Below are 23,444 nucleotides of genomic sequence, written 5' to 3' on the forward strand. Positions count from 1 at the left end.
CCATGTTATCTTTCTTTCTTTCTTTCTTTCTTTTTTTTTTTGTCTTTTTGCCATTTCTTGGGCCACTCCCACAGCATATGGAGGTTCCCAGGCTAGGGGTCCAATCGGAGCTGTAGCCGCCGGCCTACGCCAAAGCCACAGCAGTGCGGGATCCGAGCCGCGTCTGCAACCTACACCACAGCTCATGGCAACGCTGGATCCTTAACTCACTGAGCAAGGCCAGGGATTGAACCCGCAACCTCATGGTTCCTAGTCAGATTCGTTAACCACTGAGCCATGACGGGAACTCCCCATGTTATCTTTCTTTAATTTTAATTCTGAATTTCTAAACTCATCTGGCTTCAAATGTTTTGAGTAAGGGGCCTGTGACACATCCTTATAAGGCTGTTTTGTGCTATGTTAACTTCATGTAAGCTTCTTGGGAACCTTATTGGCTATTATTGTCATAGTTGGAACAACTCTTTGAGGCAGGAATTATTATCCCATTTTATAGATAAGGAAAATAAGACACAGAGACAATAAATAGCCACATAGTCCATATGTGGTAGACCTAGAATTCAAATGAGACATTTCTAACGCCAAATCCCAGGCATTCTGTTTAAACAGACTTATGCCCAGGGCATACTTGCCCTTGCAGAACCAAACCCAATTAAGATTCCACTCAGAGAAGTTAGGAAACCCCATCAGCTGGGTATGCCCTTTCCAAACATCTCTGCAGGGAGACCAGCTCTGATGGGGGCTCCCCACCCTCCTCCCACGGCCAAGCAGAGGAAAGAAGAGTGGGGTGCTGGTAAGGCTCCCCCCAGGGGGCTGCCAATGACATGGAGTGATGAGGGAGCCTGGCCTGCATGTGGTCCAGCTGCATGCCTCTGTCCATTTCTCTGATGGCCACCCTGTCTCAATTTAGATCCCTCCAGAAGCTGATACCAAGGAAAGGATTTCAGTGTAAGTAGTTGATTTGTGAAACAGAGGAAACACCATTTGCCATTCCACAGTGAAGAAGGGAGGGGGGAAGCAGCCAATAATAGGTATGTCATTATTCATTTACTACTAGAACTGAAATGCCACAGGACAGTGTGAGGTCACTGTGTAAACCGCATGCCTCAAAATGATCCCACCCAAAGGATGAGGGAGTTGAGGTATTTCTACCCCATCCCTGGAGAGTCATTGGTTGAGGGTTACTCCCAGGGATGTCCTTGGCAGGCAGCCAGAAGCAGCATGGCCTTCTCGTTCTGAAACATAAGGTCCAGGAGATGGGAGTGAAGCATTGACGGGGGCCGGTACCCACCCCAAGCCCAGTTCTGTGTAGTAGCAGGAATAATTATGTTTGTGAAAAGCCCAAGATGGATGATGTCTCCCTTACCATGGGTTTGATGTCCATTGACAGACCCACGTACCTTCAAAAAATTCCCACCGTACTTTCTGCTCTGGTGCCGGAAATTTGTGCCATAAGTCATCAGTCGCCTGAGGCCACCAATTAAATGTCCGGACATTACCCAAGAGAAGGAAGCCATGACCTTTCCGTTCCTAGCCAGAGACTTGCCTCAAGGGAAAAGGACTTGGAACACAGATTTTTTTTTTTTACCTTTTATTTATTTATTTATTTTTCTACTGTACAGCATGGTGACCCAGTCACACATACATGTACACATTCTTTTTTCTCACATTTTCATGCTCCATCATAAGTGACTAGACATAGTTCCCAGTGCTACACAGCAGGATCTCATTGCTAATCCATTCCAAAGGCAACAGTCTGCATCTGTTAACCCCAAGCTCCCAATCCATCCCACTCTCTCCCCCTTGGCAACCACAAGTCTATTCTCCAAGTCTATGATTTTCTTTTCTGTGGTGTATATTAGATTCCAGATATAAGTGATATCATACGGTATTTGTCTTTCTCTTTCTGACTTACTTCACTCAGTATGAGAGTCTCCAGTTCCATCCAGGTTGCTGCAAAAGGCATTATCTTGTTCTTTTTATGGCTGAGTAGTATTCCATTGTGTATATATACCACATCTTCCTAATCCAATCATCTGTCGATGGACATTTGGATTGTTTCCATGTCTTGGCTATTGTGAATAGTGCTGCAATGAACATGCAGGTGCATGTGTCTTTTTTAAGGAAAGTTTTGTCCGGATATATGCCCAAGAGTGGAATTGCTGGGTCATGTAGTAGTTCCATGTATAGATTTCTAAGGTACCCCCATACTATTCTCCATAGTGGCCGTACCAACTTACATTCCCACCAACAGTGCAGGAGGGGAACAAAGATGTTTTAATGGAAGGAATATCGGGAAAGTTCTGGACAACATTTATAACTGAATCACTTCATTGTACAGCAGAAATTATCACAACATTGTAAATCAGCTATACTTCAATAAAACTTTTAAAAATGAAAGAGAATTCTGGACAGGAGTGAGGGTAAGGGGAGAATAGTAAGGGTCAGTAACCACCAATAAGATCCTGGATAATCTGGGGTGCCAGCTTCCGGATTAGAGGTGGACATGGAGGAGGTGGCCTCTAAGGAGAATGGCACCAGTGGGGGGGTCCAAAAAGGGCGTCTCAGGGAAGAAAGAGACCCAAGGGGACATTTTCCTCTTTCACCATTTTATCCAGATCTGGGCCCAGGAAGGAGCAGTTCCTTCACTTCTGCCTGGGAGCTTCCGGAAGATGCTGTCTTTGTGTTTGGAGCTCAGCACAGTGACCAGCGACTCATCTAACTGAACTCTTTTTTTTTTTTTCCAAGAAAGAAATATTTCGTTTTAAAATACATTTTCTTCTTGGCCTGGGTGTCCGTGATGCCCCCGTGAGTGTGAGGGAAGCCATCTTCTGGAACACAACCTGGTCTGGGCTCTCCTGGTCTTCATGTGCAGGCGCTTGAGTCACCAGGCTTTTCCCACACTTTACGTTCTTCTTTCAGGCAATGATCTACTGCACACCAGATTCTTCATTTCTTCTTCAATTTCTGCAGCACTGGAGGGCATGTCTGATCCTTCCTCTGGCCTAGCTTCTTGCTCTTCCAGAGCCTTGGTGTGAGAGGCTCTATCCCAGTGAACTCAGTGCTTCTGCTCTTGTTTTCCCCTGCTCCGTCCTCTCTTACTTTTCTATTAGCAACCTTACATTCATACCATGAGCTCTCTGCATCTCCATTTCACCTTCTATTTAAAAAAAAAAAAAAAGCAACACCAACAGCTTACTTACTGGCAGTGAGACTTTGGGCAAATTACTTAACCCTTAGTTTATTCAGTGATAAAAAGTAGAGAACGACCCTGACTTCCGGAGCTTGTGATGAGGACTCCATGAGGTTATTATGAACTGAATTATGTCCCACTGGAATTCCTATGTTGAATCTCTAACCCCCCTCCCCTCCCCCCAATGTGACTGTATTTGAAGTCAGGCCCTATAAGGAGGCAGTCAGGTTAAAATGAGGTCATAGAGGGAGGCTTTAAGTTGATAGGACTCATGTCCTGATAAGAAGAAGAGAGACAGTTTCTGTTGTTTAAGGCACCTGGGCTGTAGGTTGTGTTACGGAAGCACTAGCAAACTGATCCAGAGGTAACTCGTATAAAGGGCTTTACTACAGCACCCGATGGAAGATGGAGATTCATTAAGTGTAGCTATTGCTATTAGTATTGTCTCTAACAAAATATCTACCTTGCTAGGAGAGAAAGTGAATTCTGGAAGTCCTGTACCAAACAGTTCACAGATCCACTTTAAGCTTCTTCTGAGAAATTGAGGACATCTGAAAGAAAGCAAACCACACTCACTGAAATTTTCCAGCCCTATTTCTGTATATAAGTCATAATGATTTGTGTCAAATAATATGACTGCATCTTTCCTCTGAGGAACTTAATGTGCTTATGCCAGCTACTTATCCATCAGGCAAATGTTTACATCCTGAGGATGAGCTAAGAGAATGTCTTAGATGGCTGGGCGCCTGAGACCAGGGCTGCACACAGGGGGCTACTAATAAAATACAATAATCATATTTGTTCCACTCTCTCTGTAGTTTAGGTTATGCAGTCTGGAAGCAGGCCAAGCTGGTCCATTTCAGGAGATGCAGGGTTGAGCTTACAGTATAAGACAAATTCTCCTTCAAGCTGGCCTTGACTAATGGCTGTTCCATCTATTTTAGAAGCACAGCTAACTCTGACTCATGGGCACATCAGGAAGAAAGACCTCCCAAAACTCCATTCTTTCACCAAAACATGGAGGCTCTGGTTTCCTAATGCTGTTTATGTTCCTTGGGACACCTCCTTCAGGCCCCTTCAAGGCTTCTGGGCTTCAGACCTTCTATGGACAGATTAGGGAGGAGTAGAAGAGGCCTTGGAAGCAACTGCAATTCTTTTTGTCTTCATTTTTAATCCAAATGAATGCATTAGAGATGGTACTGAAATCTGTGTGGCAAAAAAAGGACCATCTGAGATCATTGGTCAGAGTTCTAAATGGTGTGAGAAGAAGAAAAAGTGTGCTGCCTTCTAATAAATGGGAAGGGGGTTATCTTGGCTTAACTGAAACCAGTTGAAGGGATTCTTTTGTCTGTTTTTTTTTTTTTTCTCAAGTTTCTCTTTAAATCAGTGTTGTCCAGCTGTCCCCAGAGACTCCGGAAGGCCCTGCTCAAATTTCTCTTGTTCTTTAGTGTTACTGCTTCTCCACCAACCCCGGCTTCACAGGGAGGTGTGTTGTAGTCTATAGGATCCCTTGCTGTTTATTCCTCTGTCACAGATGGAGGAAGGGCTCAAACATGAATCATTAGACCCACTTCTTTTTGTAGCTCCCAGATGCCAAGTATTTGTTCTCTGATTCAACGTTGATTCAGCGTATTCATTAAATCCAAACATTTACTCAACACTCCCCATGTGCCAGGCCCTCTTGAAGGCACTGGGGATGCTAAGGCAAATAAGACACAGATCCTTCCTTCAAAGAGCTCCAGTTTAGTGGGAGAGCAGAAACATAGTTACTAACACATGGCCACCGTGGACAGAGCATGGAGAAAGGCTCTGAGGAGAATACCAGGGGATAAGGAGGTGACCTTCCAGGAGGGAGGAAGAAGAGAAGCCCTTTAATGGGAGGGGGAATGTCATGGGGAAAAAGCAGCAGCCAGCTGGTTGTGCTTGAAGGAATCAATCTTCTTGATGTACGATGAAGGCCGTTAGAGAGTGATGGCAGTGTAGATTACAGACAACTTAAGCTCAGACACCAGGAAGTAGCTTCTGTAGGTGAGAGCCTGAGTGGAAGAAAGCTTCTCATATTGAGCAGCACTGTGTCGTCATTTGGCATAAGAGGGAAGGAAAGATGGAAAGGAAAGAAGGGAGGGAGGGAGGGAAGGAAGGAAGGGAGGAAGGAAGTCGCCTTATATATTTGAGAAAATATCATATATCAATCCATGTGCCTCTATTCCATAATCCAGCCCCTCCTCCCAGGAGCTGAGACTGGTCCCCCAGAGTTTCTCTCTTTAGCTTTCATAAGAGGTAACTAATAAGTACCAAATTCACTGATTCCCTTATTTCTCAGAAGACTGAAAAATGGACTGACCTTGTACCAAACCCATGAAAGTTTGTTGACTCAGGAAAAGCAAGGATAATATGGTGTCTTTTTTACACAGGGTGATATTAAGATGGATAAAATTAAGATATTTTATCATCTGGTTTGAACAATATTGTTAATTAACGTGTAGCTTTATGTTGGTGGCCAAAGTCTATTATAAACAAGTCAGAATTCTATTCATATTGTGTCATTCTAAGAAAAGGTATTGGGAGTTTCTGTTATGGCTCAGCGATAATGAACCCAATAGTATCCATGAGGATGTGGGTTCCATCCCTGGCCTCACTCAGTGAGTTAAGGATCCAGCATAGCCATGAGCTGTGGTATAGGTTGCAGATGCAACTCAGATCCTGTGTGGCCAGCAGCTGCCGCTCTGATTCAACCCCAAACCTGGGTACTTCCATATGCTGCATGCGCAGCCCTAAAATACAGTAAGTAAATACATAATAAAAAGAATAAAAATAAAAAAGATATCGAGAAAGGCACCCTAGCATATACATGCACAAACGTCCAGCTCCTAAATTAAAGCTCGAGTTAAGGATTGCTGTAAGCTTTTCACATGAATTGAGGCCAGTGGTAAAGCATGTCCAATGGCCATTGAGGGTGGAAGAAGGGGCAGCGGGAATGGGAGGTCTTCCTAAGAACACCCACATCCCTCTAGAGCTACATTCCCCTATTTTGGCTTCTTTCTTCCCGTTCATGTGTTGCGCTTAACTGATGAGATTTGGTGGTTCTTTTACCTGCTTCACACTTTTTACGTATCTATAAACGCAGACAGTGGCAGTGAAGGTGTTGACTCAGGCTGGCTCGGTCCCGACGCCAGATGATGGAAGTCACGTCTCACTCGCCTTTGCACGGTGAGTGACTGGAGCGGATGCTCACTGTGTTCGTTGCACACAGTGAGGAGCTTCCGTGGTCCACCTATTTTGACCACTGGAAACCTACTTCTTCGACCAGTATTTATTAATTACCTACCCCTCGCCAGGTGCCGTGTCAGGCACTAGGTTTATGAGAGTGAGAAAGAGAGAGATGACCCTGTCTTCCTGGAGCTTGTTGCCTATAAAGAGAGATAATTAAATCCGGGATTATAAGAAATTATGATAACATCCCAGTATGGGCAGTGGGGTGCTGATGGGGTCAATACCAGGGGGACCACATCTGCTGGGGAGGTGGGTCAAGCAATGCTTCCTGGTATGAGTGACTCAGAGCAAGTTAGTCAGAGTTCTCAGCTCTCATAGGATTTATAATCTATTTAGAGAAAGAAAACTGTCACACATACAAATGTAAGAAACAGAATGATGTAGGATACTCCAAGCTCAGTGTTGGATCATGGATTATAGATGGTAGAAAGAGTGAGATCACAGGGCAGAAGGAGGCATGGACATTTTCAGGAGGAAGGCGCACTTGACTGTCCTTGAAAAATGGGTAGAACAGCAGAATAGAACAAAGGGAGAAAGGGCAGAGATGAGAAGTGTACACAGTTGGGCAAGGGAGGCCTGCATGAAATAGGATGAATTATGCAAGACCTGGAAAGTCAGGAAGAAATAGGGTAAACACAGTCATATGATATTATTTTTCATAACGTGATAGAAGCTACTATCTGTCGAGTACCAGTCTGGGTTAGGAGTTGGGGAGGAAAGGTAGCAATAGGCCTCCATTCTATCCTCTTTCTTGACTAGAGGGAAGCCCATAGGAAAGACGGAAGGAAGGTAACTCAATCAAATATTCATACAAACATGCTAATGATGGACATTCAAGTAAGCACACTAATGAGATTTGCCCATTGCGGGGTCCTTATCTATGAAGTGCTTTTGTTGATACCTGATCTTCCTGGGTTGCTCATTTGTTATAAATCTAGAATCTGTGGATGCATTGTGCATGGTTTCTGGGGGAAAGGGAAGTAAGTTAGAGAACTGAGTATAAATATGAAGGTACTTGATAACTTTTCAGGGTAGGTGATGTGGCCATGTGATTTTGTCTGTTAATCTGGGCCAGAGAGTATCTTGATAGGGAGCAGAAGGGCTGCCTTGGTCTCGGACCACTCTTTGCTTCACCCCTGACCCTCACAAGACTTGTTTCCTTGATGTCATTAATAAAGCTTGACGCTGGGTAAGACCTGTTTGCACGAGTCTGCTTTAACAGTCGGACCCTTTGTGTTTTCTTAAGTACTTGACATATATGGGCTTACATCAGCCCTCTGAGGTGGGTGCTCAGAGGATTTAGTGTGTCCAGTATTACCCACAGAGGAAGCAGCAGACTTAAAATTTAATCGTGTATCTGACTCCCGGCCCATACTCTTGCCAGTGCTTTACATTTTCCCCCTTGTTAAACTTGAGTGAAACGGTGCAGGGCGGGAGCCCAGTTAGGCCTCAGAGGACCATCAGGAAGCCCCACAAGCCCTTTGAGAGCCACTTCCCCAAAGTACAGCTTTAACAGGGAAAGTCTGTGGTATATAACCTGATTCATTTGAGACCCCCAAAGGTAGTGTTTGTGTCACATTTTCCATCGCAGTTCATTTTCACCAGAAACAAAACGCTTACGTCTCCACTGGGACTCTGCAGCCCATGGAGAGTTTGTGTGCTGTCAGGGGAATAGTACCACATTCTTTATGCTGAGAGAATGGCCCAAAGACTCTTCCCTTGATCAGAATCAGATGATATGAGTTGGAGTGTCTTGATTCTATTTTTAGCCCTAAGCGAGCTGGACCTTGTGGGAAGGCTTGCTAATCCCTGATGTGTTGGATCAGCCATATTTCACATGGATTACAGTTTTATGAGGACATTTGTAGCATTCATTCATGGCTCTGAGTTTTTATTTTTAACGTAGTCTTTTGCAAAACCTTAGGATCAGCTTTCTATCAGGGAGCTTAAGGTTCCCTTTTTTAAAATATTAATGTGTGAACATGGGGAAGTGGGTAGACAATATCAAGGAAGCCATTTCTTCTTTCTGGGAAAGTAAGTGGTTTAATCTAGTTGCCTCGGGAGTTGCTGTTGTAGCTCAGTGGTAACAAACCCAACTAGTATCCACGAAGATGTAGGTTTGATCCGAGGTCCCGCTGAGTGGGTTAAGGAGCTGGCATTGCCATGAGCTGTGGTGTAGTTCGCAGATGTGGCTCAAATCCCGAGTTGCTGTAGCTGTGGTGTAGGTCAGTAGCTATAGCTCTGATTTGATCCCTAGCCTGGGAACTTCCATATGCCACAGGTGTGGCCCTAAAAAGACAAAAAAAGAAAAAAAAATTCTCATTGCCTCAGGGCAAGGAGTCTTATTCTTGGGGGATAACTGCCTGGTACAGCACCTTGGTTCGTGTTGAAAGCACCGTAGGACACACATAGCTGGGATGTGTCAGATTTCCCCATGCCTGGACCTCTCAGGGCTGCCAACATTGTTAATGGACAGATGGAGCCATCTTCCCTTCCTTGGCTGAGTTTGTTTAATCAACTTTGGAAGTAGCTGTCATACCACTAATTAATAAAAGTGCTTAATAAATATCTAAATTGCAGTAACCCAGAAAGATGTTCATCTTGATAGAAAAATCTGACAAAAGAGTGCCAAAATCTGTATTTCAAATCAATGCAGACCCACAAAGACCATCTATCTATCTGTAGCAGTATGTTGAGGGACACTTGAACTTGGGTCCTACTAAGAAAAGCAAAGAGCTTCGTCGAGAATTACTGAAACCTATATAGCTGAGTCGATGGAAGATAGTGGTCTGATGTAGACCTTAGATTTGTCTTCTGGATTCCACTGACCCTCTCCTTGGGCTGTACTGTTAGTATCCTGCTCTGGTCTCCACTGCGCTATTGCTCTCTTGCTCTTAGACCCTCCCCATCTTCAGAGAGTCCTCAGTGTTTGTTCACGCTCTTACCAGAAGTTCCCTTTAAATACCATGTTTCTCAGTTGCAAAGAAGAATAATTCTTTCCAGTGTGTGGCAAAATACTGGATATTTGCTTTGTTTACTACCAGTTTATTTGCTGATGGTCCTGTGCCTTTCCAAACCCAACACTCGTTATTCTTTTTGTCTTGGTGCCTTGCTCTTTATGTTGTTTATTTTGCCCGCCATGTAATGGAAGAAAATAATAATCAACACCTTTTTAAGGGAAGAACAATCTCCAGCTGAATATGAGTTTCCTACAACATGTTGTAGGGCTGCCTTTGTGATACCGTAGTCCCCTGGAATCATCTTGGCTGCAAATAATCAACTACTAAACTAATAGTAACTTAAACAGGAGGAATCTGTTTTCCAAGGGTGATTAATATAATAATAAGGTAGTCAGGATTCTAAATTGACCTGTCATCTTTTAGTCTTTCCCATATGAATATAGGGCAGCCAGCTAGTGCCAAGCATTATGTTTTTATGCAACAACATTCAAAGGAAGATAGGGAGAAAGTTCATACTATTAGAGTGTTCTCTCTCTCTCTTTAAATATAGAGGAAATCTTTTCCAAAAATATACATCCTGGCAGATTTCCCCTTAGTATCAAGGGCCGGTTAGGGTCACAGCCTATGCCCTTCTTACAATGAGGCCGGGAAAGGAACCAACCTCTCTAGTGGGTCAGGAAGAAGGAGGGAGAGCTTTTAAGTAGTGAAGAACTGTTACAGACTGAATGTTTCCATCCCTCAAATTAATATTTTGAAGAGCTGTCCTCCAGTGTGATGATATTAGAGGATGGAGCCTTTGGGAGGTAATTAGGATTAGATGAGGTCATAAGGACGGAGCCCCCATGAATGGAATTAGTGCCCTTATGCGAGTCAAGAGAGAGCTTGCTTCCTCTCTGTTCTTTCTTTCTCTTTCTTTCTGGCATATATTTAATCATTTCACATTTGCTGATATGGGGCACACATGCAGTTAAGATGGACTCATAAAAGGAGAGACCTCCTAAGTTCAATATAAACCCCATCCTCTTCTCTTTGAGGAACAGATAGTTGTCTATCTCAGTTTTTTTAAATTGTGGTAAAATACGTATAAGATTTTCCATTGCAATCATTTTAACTGTACGGTTCAGTGGCATTAAGTCCATTCACATGCTGTGCAACCAGCACCATCATCTATTTCTAGAACGATTTCATCTTCCCATACTGAAACTCTATGCTCATTAAAGAATAAATCCACAATTTCCCCTCCCCCCAGGTAACTATCGTTTTATTTTTTGTCTTTTTTTTTTAATTTGGCTACTACAGGTATCCCATATAAATAGAAGTATGTATTTGTTTGCTCCCAAGCTTATTTTCAAAATATTTGGTAACCCCATCTTGAAATGACCTTCTTGCTTCTCCTTCACTCCTTTTCTCAAAACTCTTTCTATCCTTCAAGACCCAATACCAAGATTTTCCAGTTGTTTCCTCCATGACGACCTTTCCCTATTCTGAACTCAGAGTGTTCAATTCCCTCGTTCACTTGGCCCTTGTATATACTGTCTGGGGCTACTTCTTGAGTTAGTCTGTATTAACTGTCATTTTGTAAGTGATTGTCTGCTCTCTCCAACCAGATTGTGACCTCTTGAAGGCAGAGACTGAATGTACCCATGCTTTTCTTTTTATCCTCCACAACCAAGCCTTCTACACAATAGACTCTCAGTAAGTACTTGGCAAATTCCCTGCTCCCCTTTAGGAAAGTTGCATAAGCCAGCTGTATAATCAAGAAGCTCTTGCTTAAGCCTGATCACATTCTCTGGTCGAAACTTCATTTCTTTTTTTCTTTCTTTTTTTTTTTTTTACTTATTTGATCTTCCCTGAAATGAAGAACAGATGCCCAGTGTCCTCATTAAACCCGTATCTATACTTGAAAAAGGTTAATGCATCTCTCTTGGTTTCTGCTTTTCCAAGCTAAGCCAAGATAATAAGGCAGAACCACTGTATTTACACAACACCTTTTCCTAAGAATCCCATAACATTTCCCTCACATTGAGATCAGTTCTTTCTAATAGTTAAAAGCCAACAAAAGTTTCACAGTCTGGGAAGCAATTCCTCTTTTGTTAAGAAAAAAAGTCATAGTTGGAAATTCCGGAGCCTATGGTAAGCCTTAATTTTTTTCCAAAAAAAACCTCCTTTATTGGTCTGGTTTAATATCTACTGGTACCCTGAGGATAACGTGCACGCGCGCGCACACACACACACACGCTCATGCACACCTGACCCCCTTTTTATAGGCTTAACCACAGTTGTGCATACTATTGGATCACTTCTAAAATCAGAACAGAGGCTTACAGAAAATAATCCAAAAAGGTCAAGGATTGTAATTTTGTATACCAAGATCTAAAATGTAGCAATGGCAGCGTGTGGCTTAGCCTCTGAGTATTGCTGATTAAGTGACTAGTAAAAGATTTTAGCAACTAGGATTTTTCTAATGATGAAATATTGCTCTTATATAGTTGATATTAGTAAATTTAACTGAAGTAATTATGAGAAATGGTATGTATTCCAACCCAGTTTTTCTTCCCCAGACTCTAGTATGAAACACAGAGCTCAGACCTCTGGGGAAGTGAGAAGCAGCTGGAGCTGCGTACTTTTGGTAATGACACCCAGGTTCCCATCTTGGATGACGTGTCTGCAGTCATGTGGAGGCACAGATGTGAGAGAGATTAATGTGCTCGCTTAAAATATCCCGAAACATCAAGAAAATTGATTTGAACCTCAGAAAGTTTGCGAGCTAGTTGAGGTTAGTTAGTATTTGGTTTGCTGACATGGCTTGTTAAGGGGTTTCATAGAAACCATAGAAAGAATAATGGTTGGATGAAGGGCAGGGCACTCCCAGGGCACCCGCAGGGAGCAGCTCTATGACTGTTTCATGGGATTTCTTTTTGATTTGGTTATGGTTTTAAAGGTCTGAGGGAAATTAAGAAATGTTAGGCCTGCTTCAGATTGGTTTATAAAACACTCACACAGTGTGTAATAATACTTAATGAAGAAATTTTATATTTTACCACAACAGTTTTGATAGCAGTTGTAAACATGCAAGTTGGGAGGAGCTGGCGAGTAAGCTCTGTGGCGGCACCCAGACCCCTCCACGATCAGAAGAGAGAGCCGCCTGGGTCTCTCTTCATTTCTTAAGAAATGAAGTATTTGACCCTTGAGTGTGGGGTCGCCACAAAGGAAAGCTTGTGGGGATAAAAAGGAAAAAACTCTTCTCTATGAAAAAAGAGCAGAGGGGATACTTAGAGTCGGTTGAAAATAAGAGTGCTGAGAAAAATAGCATTTTCTCTCTGCTATAGGTAAATATGCAGTTATGGTCTTTTTCTTCCACTTTGAAGTTCAAGAACCAATGCAGCCTCCTGGGCAACTGCGGACAGGCCAGGCTCTTTCATAATATTCATACACATATTCGTCCATTTAGTCATCCAGTCACCATTCACTAACCATTTGTCCAAAATCATTTATTAGAGACCTATTATATTTCAGGCACAGGTTATGATGAGGAATAAGAAGTTTTTCAGCTGGAAAAAGTCCAGTCTGCTAGAGGGAGGCATATACAAGTAGATGGTTAGGGTAAATACAATGAGTGTTATACTGGACTTGACAAGGTAGCTGTGGGCACACAGAAAAAGATTCCATGACTTCTCTGGGGTTGCCTGAGAAGAGTTCACAGAAAGTGACTTTGTTTTTTAATTTTATTGGAGTATAGTTGACTTACAATGTTGTGTTATTTTCAGGTGCACAGCACAGTGAATCGGTTATATATATACTCATAACGATTCTTTTTCAGATTCTTTTCCCATATAGGGTATCACAGAACACTGAGTAGAGCTCCCTGCGCTGTTCAGGAGGTACTTGTTAGTTATCTATTTTATATATAGTGATGTGTGTATGTTAATCCCGGCCCTCCATGTTTCCCCTTTGGTAGCCATAAATTTGATTTCAAAATGTTTCTGTTTCTTAAGATCTTTCATATCATTTTTAATAGATTCCACACATATGTGATAATCATATGATGTTCATCTTTCAGAAAGTGATATCTGAGGTGGGTTTTAAAGGATGAATGAGAGTTCGGGGTAAGAGACTCAGAGTAAGAGAAAGAAAGTCCCACTTGGGGAAGGGCATGCAGAGGACAGGGAACGGCATTAGAGCAATGGGGTAGAGGGCCAGGTGTGGAATGCGCAGGTCCGGTGGTGAGGGAGAGATGAAACAGACCACAACCGACGAGAAGACATTGGTCCTGCAATTCACGGGCCAGAAGGCACAAGTGCAGCCCATAAGCCCTCCTTCCGTCTCTCTCTCTCTCTCTCTCTCTTTCTCTCTCTCTCTCTCCCCCTCACACACACACACACACACACACACACATATGAACCCCTCCATTGGTTAACTCTCTCTCTGCTCTGTCCCCTAGAACCCAGCTTCCTAGGAACGACACTGTACACAGTACTTTGTAGAGGACCCAACATTGGTTTTGAGGCGTGAGGATGACGTACACACATTATCCCCAGCCTGCAAGTTCACCAAGTCAGGCCTCGGTCTGACTCAGGCCCTACTCGGTCTCCTGTGAAAACCTAGCACATAGAAGGCCCTCCTTAAACATTTGCTCCATGAATAAATGGACTAATCAAGTGAGGCAGAGTGGAGAATGGACTAGCCCAGGAGGAGGCTACTGTCAGAGCACCTACAGGGCTGTTGTAAGAATCTGGGTGAGTGATCAAGTGGGGTTGGAGAGGAAAAGCCCGAATTTAGACCAGCGCTTTCCAATAGAATTTCTGCAGTGAGGGAAATGTTTTATTCTGCACTCGTTACACTAGACACTAGCCACAGGTGGCTCTCGAGTACTTGAAAGGGGGCTGTTGAGACTGAAGAACCGAACGTTTAATTTAAATTGAAATCGCAACATGTGGCTATTGGCTACCATTTTGAACAGCACAAGTCTAAAGTTTCTGTGACAGAATCAAACAAACTGTTTACAAATTAAATGTATTCATAAATTCAATCAACAGGTATTTATTGATTGTTTACTGGGTTCTGGAGGAGAAATGGGGGCCAATCTGCAGCAGTTGCGTGCACCATGACAACGTCCTTAGACTTTGTAATAAAGAGTGGAGAAGGATGGACAAGCTCTTTTAGCAGGTTTGGTCAAGGAGACCTGTCTGAAAAGTGACAAGCTGAGAGCTGGATGATGAGAACGTTATATGGATTAAGGAAGAAAAAAAAACAAAGACCCCCCCAAAAGAACTACAACAATCATTAAAGAAGAAAAGCAATATAAAATTCAGCACTGAAAGCAGGAAGGTAGCTGCACTATCTGAAAGTCTGACTCACTCATTTTCTGTCTCCAGAAAGGAAATTGAAGCCCAGAGAGGTAAACAGACTTACCTATGGTCACACAGCTAGGTAGTAACCTAGCTGGGAACAGACTTAACCTCCTAACTTCCAACTCCACACCCTGCTGAGTAAGTCTGAATCTCATTTTTCTTGTTAGTAAAAAGGGTTATTATAAAAATGAAAAATGTGACACAAAGTATTAGAAATTGCAGCCATCTTTATTACTGGATTTGTTTTAATTCTACAATGTTCCTCTCAAGTAATTATGTTAATAATAACTAGTAATATTTTAGTAATACAAAAGCATAATACACAAAATTTAGTAATTTAATAATGCAAAAAGCACAAGAAAGGCAATGGACATTCAACTCCTGACTTGTTTTAGTTATCATTGTCTGGGCTGAATCTCAGCTTTGGGCCTGCCTCTCATTTACTGAGAGGTACTACCTATCATTTGCTGTGAGGAAGGAAATAACCAGCCTCTCTCCTGCTGGCCTTGTTAGCCCCACCTCGTTCAGTGGTGGCAAGTCTCACCGATCTAAGATACTTATGAAAAGAGAAGACAGGAGGCTGTGGTTTTCCCAACAGGCAGAGCTGTCATCAAGCTCCTTATGGAAAGCTGCAGGAGACGGGGGCTGAAAGGAAAATGAAGGCTGAGTTCCCCTTGTGCCTCAGTGGGAAACAAATCTGACTAGTATCCAGGAGGATGCAGGTTGGATCCCTGGCCTTGCTCAGTGGGTTAAGGACCCAGCATTGCCATGAGCTGTGGTGTAGGTCACAGACGCAGCTCAGATCCCACGTTGCTGTGGCTGTGATGTAGGCCTGTGGCTACAGCTCCTATTTGACCCCTAGCCTGGGAACCTCCATATGCCTCGAGTGCAGCCCTAAAAAGATAAAAAAAGAAAAAAAGAAAGGAAGTAAAAGAAAATGAAGGCTTTAACACATGTGAAAGTTGAAATGATGAAAAGAGTGCCCTAAAAATACATGACCCAGGAAAGGATTCTCTGCCTTCAGGATTAGGCCTCCATTTAGTTACTCATCTTTTTATATGTACTCTCTTCCCACCACACCTCTGCCCTTTGAGCTTACATTTTTGTAAATATTCAAATAGGACAAAAAATATGATGAGTAAGACCCTAGCTTTGCCAGAGACACTGCTGAAATATACATGTTGGCTCTCCTTGACTTCTCAGTGTCATTTGAGTTTGGGACCACAGCTTTGGCCTTCAACCCAGCAGCTTTGACTCGGAGTTCACACTCTATCTGTTTTGTTGTATTACATCTGAATTTGATGACTTTGGAGCCACCTGTGCAATTATCGTTAGTCAGTAGTTTCACATGACTATTGCGTGATCGCCAGAGTAACACTGACAGTGAGGCTTTGAACAACTGCAGGTTACATGTGAATGAGTGAGAACCACATCTGAGACTCACTGCCCACTGCCTCATCACTCCAACCCCACATGGCGAGGGCCAGAACCCTCTCCCCAGACAGCAGCCCCATCACCTCCCATCAATCCTGAGCAGCAGTGGCCTTCACGATAATGCACTTTCCAGCCCTCTGGTGTTCCCAGTGCACCTTGCAGTGGCCACGGTAACATACCTGGAGCCACAGAGGCAGAGGGTCCAAGTCATTGGCCTGAATCTAAACAGGTGTAGAATCAACTACAGATGTAATAAATTCATTTGAGTAATAAAATAAATAAATAAAAAATAAAATTTGGTGGGAAAAAATAAAATAAACAAGGTGTAGATTCCATTAACCCTCTCTACCACTTAGTTAAATCTGGTCCAATTATTTAATTTCTCTGAGCTTCCATTTCCTCAAATGTGAAACTTTAATAATGTCTAACCCACAGGATGCTAAAGAACTTAAAATTTTTGTTGTTGTATATGAAAGTTCTTTGAAAGTAAAAAGCACTACTCAGATGAGCACAAGGTATTATTCAGTAGTCTGTACTACACATTGTTTTTGTGGAAAAAATAAAACTGAAATATTATATTCACATCTAGCCAATATTTTATAATTAATCTAAATGGAGTATAACTTTAAAACACCGTGAATCACTCTATTGTATACGTGTAACTCACATAATATTGTACATCATCTCTACTTCAATAAATTAGATTCACATCACTTCATTCATCCATCATTCATCCATCCATTCATTCGACAACGTTTTATTAGACAGCCAGTCTGGGCCAGGCACTCTGTCAAGTGCTTGGTAATTATATGATTGTGAATTATATGGGGATATCTTTTCTCCATTTATGGGAGAGAACATTGTAAGCCAATGATCATGCAAATACATTTATAGTTGCAAAGTGTTCTAGGTGCCACGAAGGGGAATGTGACTGTAGATACCAGTGGGGGCCGTGGAAATGGGCCTTGGTTGAGTTGACTGATGCGAAGCAAGGCCCTTCTAGCCAACAGCAAGTGCAGAGGGGAGGCCTCAAGACAGGAGCGCACGTGGCAGATTCAGGGAGGTCCTCCAGGCTGAAACACAAGGAAGGAGAGGGATTGTGTTGCCAAAATCTGGCAGGCAGATGCCTCCTGGGATTCTCTTATCTTAAAGGGAGCTAAGAAGGGTGAGGTTAGTGGAGGAAATATAAATAGAAGTTGTAAGACTGAGAGAGTGAACTTACTAGAGAAATGTTGTCATATGGCCCATGTAAGTTGAGGCAGGATAAATTCATAAAGATTCTAACCTATCAAGTAGTGAGAATTTTTACAGCAATGTTCAGGATTTAGACACAAGACATACATTAATTTTTACGTTGTTTAATTGTGATTTCCACTTCACACTGTTCTTTATAAACATACTTCTGCATGTTCGTAGTCCATAAACGTGTTTTATGAGCTGTATAGTATTCTATGGTGGTTTCCATCCTGGTATTTTTGGCTCTTCTCAGACTTCTGTGCTTTTTCATTCTTTGCAGTTTTTTCCCTTAAAAAGAGCGTGGCTGGGAATATCTTTGTTTTCTTTCGAGTTATTTTATTGGGTTACATTCCCCTTGCGGGCCATTTCTCTGCATGTCAGATGGCCACTGTGATGCTGACCATCTTCTGTTGTGTGATGCTTCACTTGCCCTGCCTGGATGGGAGCAAATTCCCAGGGTACCAGCTGCTTCGGGGAGCGGGGCGGGGGGGAGGGGCGCAGTGGCAGGCAGGAGGAGGATTTGCCTCATTGGGCCTACAGAGAAGACAGGTTGTTGTGGTAACGTGTTTTTTCCTCTAGGATGTTGCCTCCATTGAGATTTTTTTTCTGTACTCAGAACCTATATGGCCCTTAGCCTGAGGACTCACTCACTCTCCTCCCTCACTTTGCTGTTTCCCCCAAGGGCCTGTTAAGTTCCTGATGAGTATTGTATGTGGAACAAAAAGGTGCAAAGGTAGTGGCAATGAATTAAATTGTCATTAGCAAGAAGTGATTATGAGAAGAGGTATAAAATCTCTGTGGCTGAAACTGAAAGTTATAATTACATCATCTAAGGCGAATGGTTCCCCAAGTACCCACATTTTTACTTATTCCTTTATTAAATATGTCATTCTAAATTTCTAGAAGTGGTTGAGAAATTAGTCAGGGACCAACCCTACCAGGTCAAGCAGGTATTAGGGAAATTCATCCAACAAATATATTTTCCTTGCCTGGTCACAGCTCATCTGCTCATCTAATCCAGCATATCTCTTCAGTATTTTAATTTATTTTTATTTTATTTATTTATTTATTTTTGTCTTTTTGTCTTTTTAGGGCTGCACCCATGGCATTTGGAGGTTCCCAGGCTAGGGGTCTAATCGGAGCTGTAGCCACCAGCCTATGCCATAGCCACAGCAACACCAGATCCAAGCCGTGTCTACAAACTACACCACAGCTCACGGCTTATTTTATTTTTAAAAGTTTAAAATTGAAGTATATTTGATTTACCATATTGTGTTAGTTTCAGGTGTATGCAATAGTGACTTAGTATTTTTGCAGATTATATTCCATTATAGGTGGTTATGAGATAATGGGCCTCCCTATGCCTTGGGGCTTATCTGCTTTATATGCAGTGGTTTGTAGCTGTTAATCTCATACCCCTAATTTGTCCCTTCCCAACCCCCCTCCCCCTTTTGGTAACCACCACAAATTTTTTTTTATTGTTATTTCCCCAATACAATTTTTTTCCTACTCTACAGTGTGGTGACCCAATTGCACATACATGCATACATTCTTTTTTCTCACATTATCATGCTCCATCATAAGTGACTAGACATAGTTCTCAGTGCTACACAGCAGGATCTCCTTGCTAATCCATTCCAAAGGCAATAGTTTGCATTTATTAACCCCAAGCTCCCAATCCATCCCACTCCCTCCCCCTCCCCCTCGGCGACCACAAGTCTATTCTCCAAGTCCATAATTTTCTGACCACCACAAGTTTGTTTTCTGTATCTGTAAATCTGTTGAATGTTTTATGTCTATATTTACTTGTATTATTTTTTAGATTCCACATATAAGTGATACCACGTAGTATTTATCTTTTACTCTCTGACTTATGTCACTAAGCATGATATTCTCTAGGTCCATCCACATTGCTGCAAATGGCAGTATTTCATTTTTTAAGGCTAAGTAATATTCCATTTGTGTATGTTTATATGTATGTATGTGTGTGTGTGTGTGTATATGTGTGTGTATATATGTATTCCACATCTTCTTAATTTGGTCAGAAAGTTAATGGAATAAAACAATAACTGAATTTATTTGATTTGGGACAAGAGTAGAGTTTAAGTTCAGTTCTTTGGGAAAAAAAATCTCAATTCCCTGTGTCAAATATAACATCATATAATAATTTAGGCTTAAGTTCTTGAAAACTGGGGAATATGTGCCAAAAGTTTTCTCTATTTTATCAAAGAAAAAGAAGACAAAATTAGAACATAATAACCATAGGATAATTTATCTTCTTTCTCAAAAAGACTATGTAAGAGGGGAGACAGGCTCCTGATGGAATTTTAGCCATTTCTGTCAGAACCACCATCACTTACTGTCAGTGACATCTGTAGTTAGTAATGATGGCGAGACTATTAATATGCAGCACCTATGGAGTTCTCACTGTGTGCCAATCATCATGCTTTACAACCTATCCTCTCACCACTGAGGTGGGTTTTGTCAGGATCACAAAGCGGGTGAGTGATAGACTCACATTCCCTGCTCTCATCTGTCCTCTAGGCGTGGATATGGTGCCTGGAGGCAGTGCAGGGTAGCAGGACAAGACCATGCCCAGGGTTAGAGCGTGGAGACTTCCTGGTCATGTTAGCCTCTAGTCTGTTAGGTAAGTTTAGGAGAGTCACATAAACTCCTTGAGGTTTTGTTTTCTGTAAAGCAGAAGGAACTGCTGTTTTCTTCTAACTCCCAGTGTGAAGGCATGCTAGATAATAGCTGTGAAAGCTTTTTGGCAACCAACCATAAAGTCTTACAAAAGTAGAAAGGACTTATTATTTTGTATGGTGATCCCTATGATGATATGGTAAGATGCTCATATGAGACATGCAGTAGCTGACCCTCGGAAGAGTCAAATTCAAATGTCACATCCAGTGAAGATGTGCTTCAAAATGAATCACTTGATATGCTAGCATGCTAGGGAATCAGATAATTCACAGCCAGGCAGCAGGAATCATGTGTGTCATGCATATGACTTGATGATGTGGTGACGGATATATTCAAAGCATCACCAGGCTAAGCAGATCTCCTTCTAGGAGAGCTAATGCCTGTGGGAGGTTGCATCTAGCGGCTGCAGGTCAGTAATGGATCATAACAGATCATGAGGTAAATCTTTATACGACTGAGGGGTGGAGCAGGAATCAGGGGTTCTTCAGAGCGATCTTGCTAACATTACCCTGACTCAAGTTCTTTCAGTGCCTTGAGCAGTCACCACATCTCAGGTCTTGGTTTCTAGATGATGGAGTACCTTCATAGCTGACCCTGGCAGCAGGGTGTGGAGGCAAGGAAGACATGTCATCCATACTTCATATAATCCCAGTGGACTGGTAGATCTCAAACTCCAGGGAATACCTGTCCAAAGGCAGATTTCTGGGTTCCGTTCCCAGGGATCATTATCCCATTGGTCTAGGGCGGGGCCCCAAACCGCATTCAGACTCTGAAGTAACCATTGCAGATAATGTATCATTTCCATTTTGGGGGAGGGGATGGCATGTAGAAGAGAAGGACCCTAAATGACTGTTATTATAATAAACATTAAAAAGCTAGTATTTACTGAGCACTTGCTATGAACCAGGCACTCTTCTATACATGAACTACTATAATACATAAAGTGCTATATATAAATTAACTCATTTAATCCTCACCATGAGATAAGTAATAATATTTTCTCCATTTTACAAATAGAGTAATGGAGGCACAGATTGCTTAAGAAGATGCTGGCATCTATGAGATCATGTCTTGATGTAAAAATATTACATGTAAAAATATTAATATCTCAGAAGAACTTTCTAGGAAAAGGTCGATGGCTCAAAACCCACCCTGAGGGAGAGTTATTACTCCTATAGCTTAGTGATATAGCCTGATTCTAATATTAAAATATGTGTCAGCCTGGTAACTTAGGATAAGGATGAAGCTTAGGGAAATTGCTGACTCACAATCTGCTTCACAGTATCCAAACATTGGGACTGGAGACCATGAAGCTCAGTAGTTAAATTTTGTTTATAGAGCCTTGGCCTCTAGTGCACAAGTTGCCCTTCTCCCAACCAGCTTTCTCTTTGGTGGAGTCCTTTGAAATGCCGCAGGTCTCATACTTGCCTATCAGATTTATAGGAGACGTTTTAAAGCCCCTGCTAATCCAAGGATAATGCTAACCATCTATGGACAGTTAGCTCATTTAATTAGAGCCCATTAAGAATGAAGATGAACTCACTGAACCCTACATTGACTCTCTGTTAACAAAAGAATTCACTGGAGTTTTCCCTTTTCCTTGGCTAAGAAAAGCAAAGAGGCAGGAGCCTTGGAAGACCCTCTCAACTGGCGTCGTTCCTGGGGACAAACAGGCCATCCCAAAGAGAAGGTAGTACTGGAATGGCTGATTAGAGATGCTCTTTCCTGGTCTAATTACGTACCATGATTTAAAGAACCTCGAAGTTGGCTGATCATTGCTTAATGTTTTTGAAACTCCAGAGTTCCAGGCCTATATTTCCAAGAGCCTGACTGCTCAAACATTCCATTTGATTGCTCTGCCAGCATCCCTTCCCCAAAATGTATCCCACACCAAATCCACCATGCTCCCCACCAAGTGCCTCTTCTCCAGATGAAGCTGTTTCTGTTCCTGATCACACCATTCTCCCAGTCCAGGCTCAGAACCGCAGTCATCTTTGAATGTACCCTCCCTGGATAGTCACAGAGAAATTCACAGATTTTCTCAGCTTTACTTTTGCTCTTCCAACACACTCATCACTGTCAGATCCCTTCTTACCTCATGGTGTCTGGACCCCCCCTGAAACCTAATATTTTCCTTCTTTGTTCATCCTGTGGCTTCTTCCCACAGTGGCTCTGGGAAATTGAAACCATATCATTCTTGAGCTCAAAACTTCTCCATGCTTTTTACTGCCTACTGAAAGGCTCTGCACCCAAATCCAGTGTGTGTGTGTGTGTGTATGTGCACATGTATGTGTGTGTGTTGTCGGGGGATGGGGAGCAGTGGGCAAGGTAGACATTCCACCCATACCACCAAGCAATTCTTGGATGCCAGCTGCATATCCTGTAATTCAACTCAATTTTGACTCACTCTCTACCTGGCAATAGCATCAGATTCCACAGGGCTCAGTCTCACAAGATGTCCCCCACTTCAGATGTCAATTGCAAGTCCAGGTTGTCACCTGTACTTCTGAACCAGCTGGCTAGAAATCAGGTTTCCACAACCCCATCCTGAGGTCTGATTAATTTTTTAGAGCAGTACACAAGACTCAGGAAACCCATTGACTCACTAGATCAAAAGTTCATCACAAAGGATATTAAAAGATATGAATCAAGAGCCGTATAAAGAGCTACACAGGGTGAGGTCCCTAACAAAGGTGCTTCTGTGCTCGTGGCATTTGGGCCAGGCATGGTGGCATGTGAATGTGCTCTGGTTCACCAGTCTGGAAGCTCACCAAAACCTGACCTTGTGAATGTTTCTAGAGGCTTCATCTTCTAGGCATGATTGATTAAATCACCGACCATCGACTGACTGGACTCAGTCTCCAGCCCCTCTCCCCAACCCCAACCTGGAGGGTGAAGAGGTTTAGCCCTCTAATCATGTGGTTGGCTACCATGGCAAAAGGCCCCCATCCTTAGGTTACTTAGAGCCTTCCTTATTAACATAACAAAATGCACCTTTATTACTCTCAATATTCAGGAATATTCAAGGATTTTAGGAGCTCTGTGACTGAAACAAAATGAAGGGCATATGTATATTTCTTACTGTAAATAGCAATATCACACCTACTAAATAAAGTTCAGATTTACAAAATTCAAAGTCAGATGTACAAGACCTCCCATAATTTTACTCTGTGAAATTTGTCTAGCTTTGCTTCCTAATAGTTATTTTAAATGTTTTGTTGACTGGGGACAGGAGGCACAATGCCTAGGATTCATAAAATGTTTTTGTTTCTTTTAAAATCAAAAGAAACGAATATT

The 23,444-nt window shown here is 42.4% G+C and overlaps 1 long non-coding RNA gene across 3 annotated transcripts in view; it reads left to right on the forward strand.

Annotated features, from left to right (window-relative positions):
* Positions 1-6,112: 6,112 nt before the first annotated feature.
* The window catches only part of LOC125111681 (uncharacterized), a 36,984-nt gene continuing 19,652 nt past the window's right edge, over positions 6,113-23,444 (forward strand). For all 3 annotated transcript variants that reach the window (XR_007130915.1, XR_007130916.1, XR_007130917.1), the window contains exons 1-3: positions 6,113-6,400; positions 11,031-11,118; positions 14,460-14,912. This is a non-coding gene — a long non-coding RNA (uncharacterized LOC125111681). The remainder of the gene's footprint in view (positions 6,401-11,030; positions 11,119-14,459; positions 14,913-23,444) is intronic.

Source organism: Phacochoerus africanus, chromosome 11 (genome assembly GCF_016906955.1).
Source record: "Phacochoerus africanus isolate WHEZ1 chromosome 11, ROS_Pafr_v1, whole genome shotgun sequence".
Lineage (NCBI taxonomy): Eukaryota > Metazoa > Chordata > Mammalia > Artiodactyla > Suidae > Phacochoerus > Phacochoerus africanus.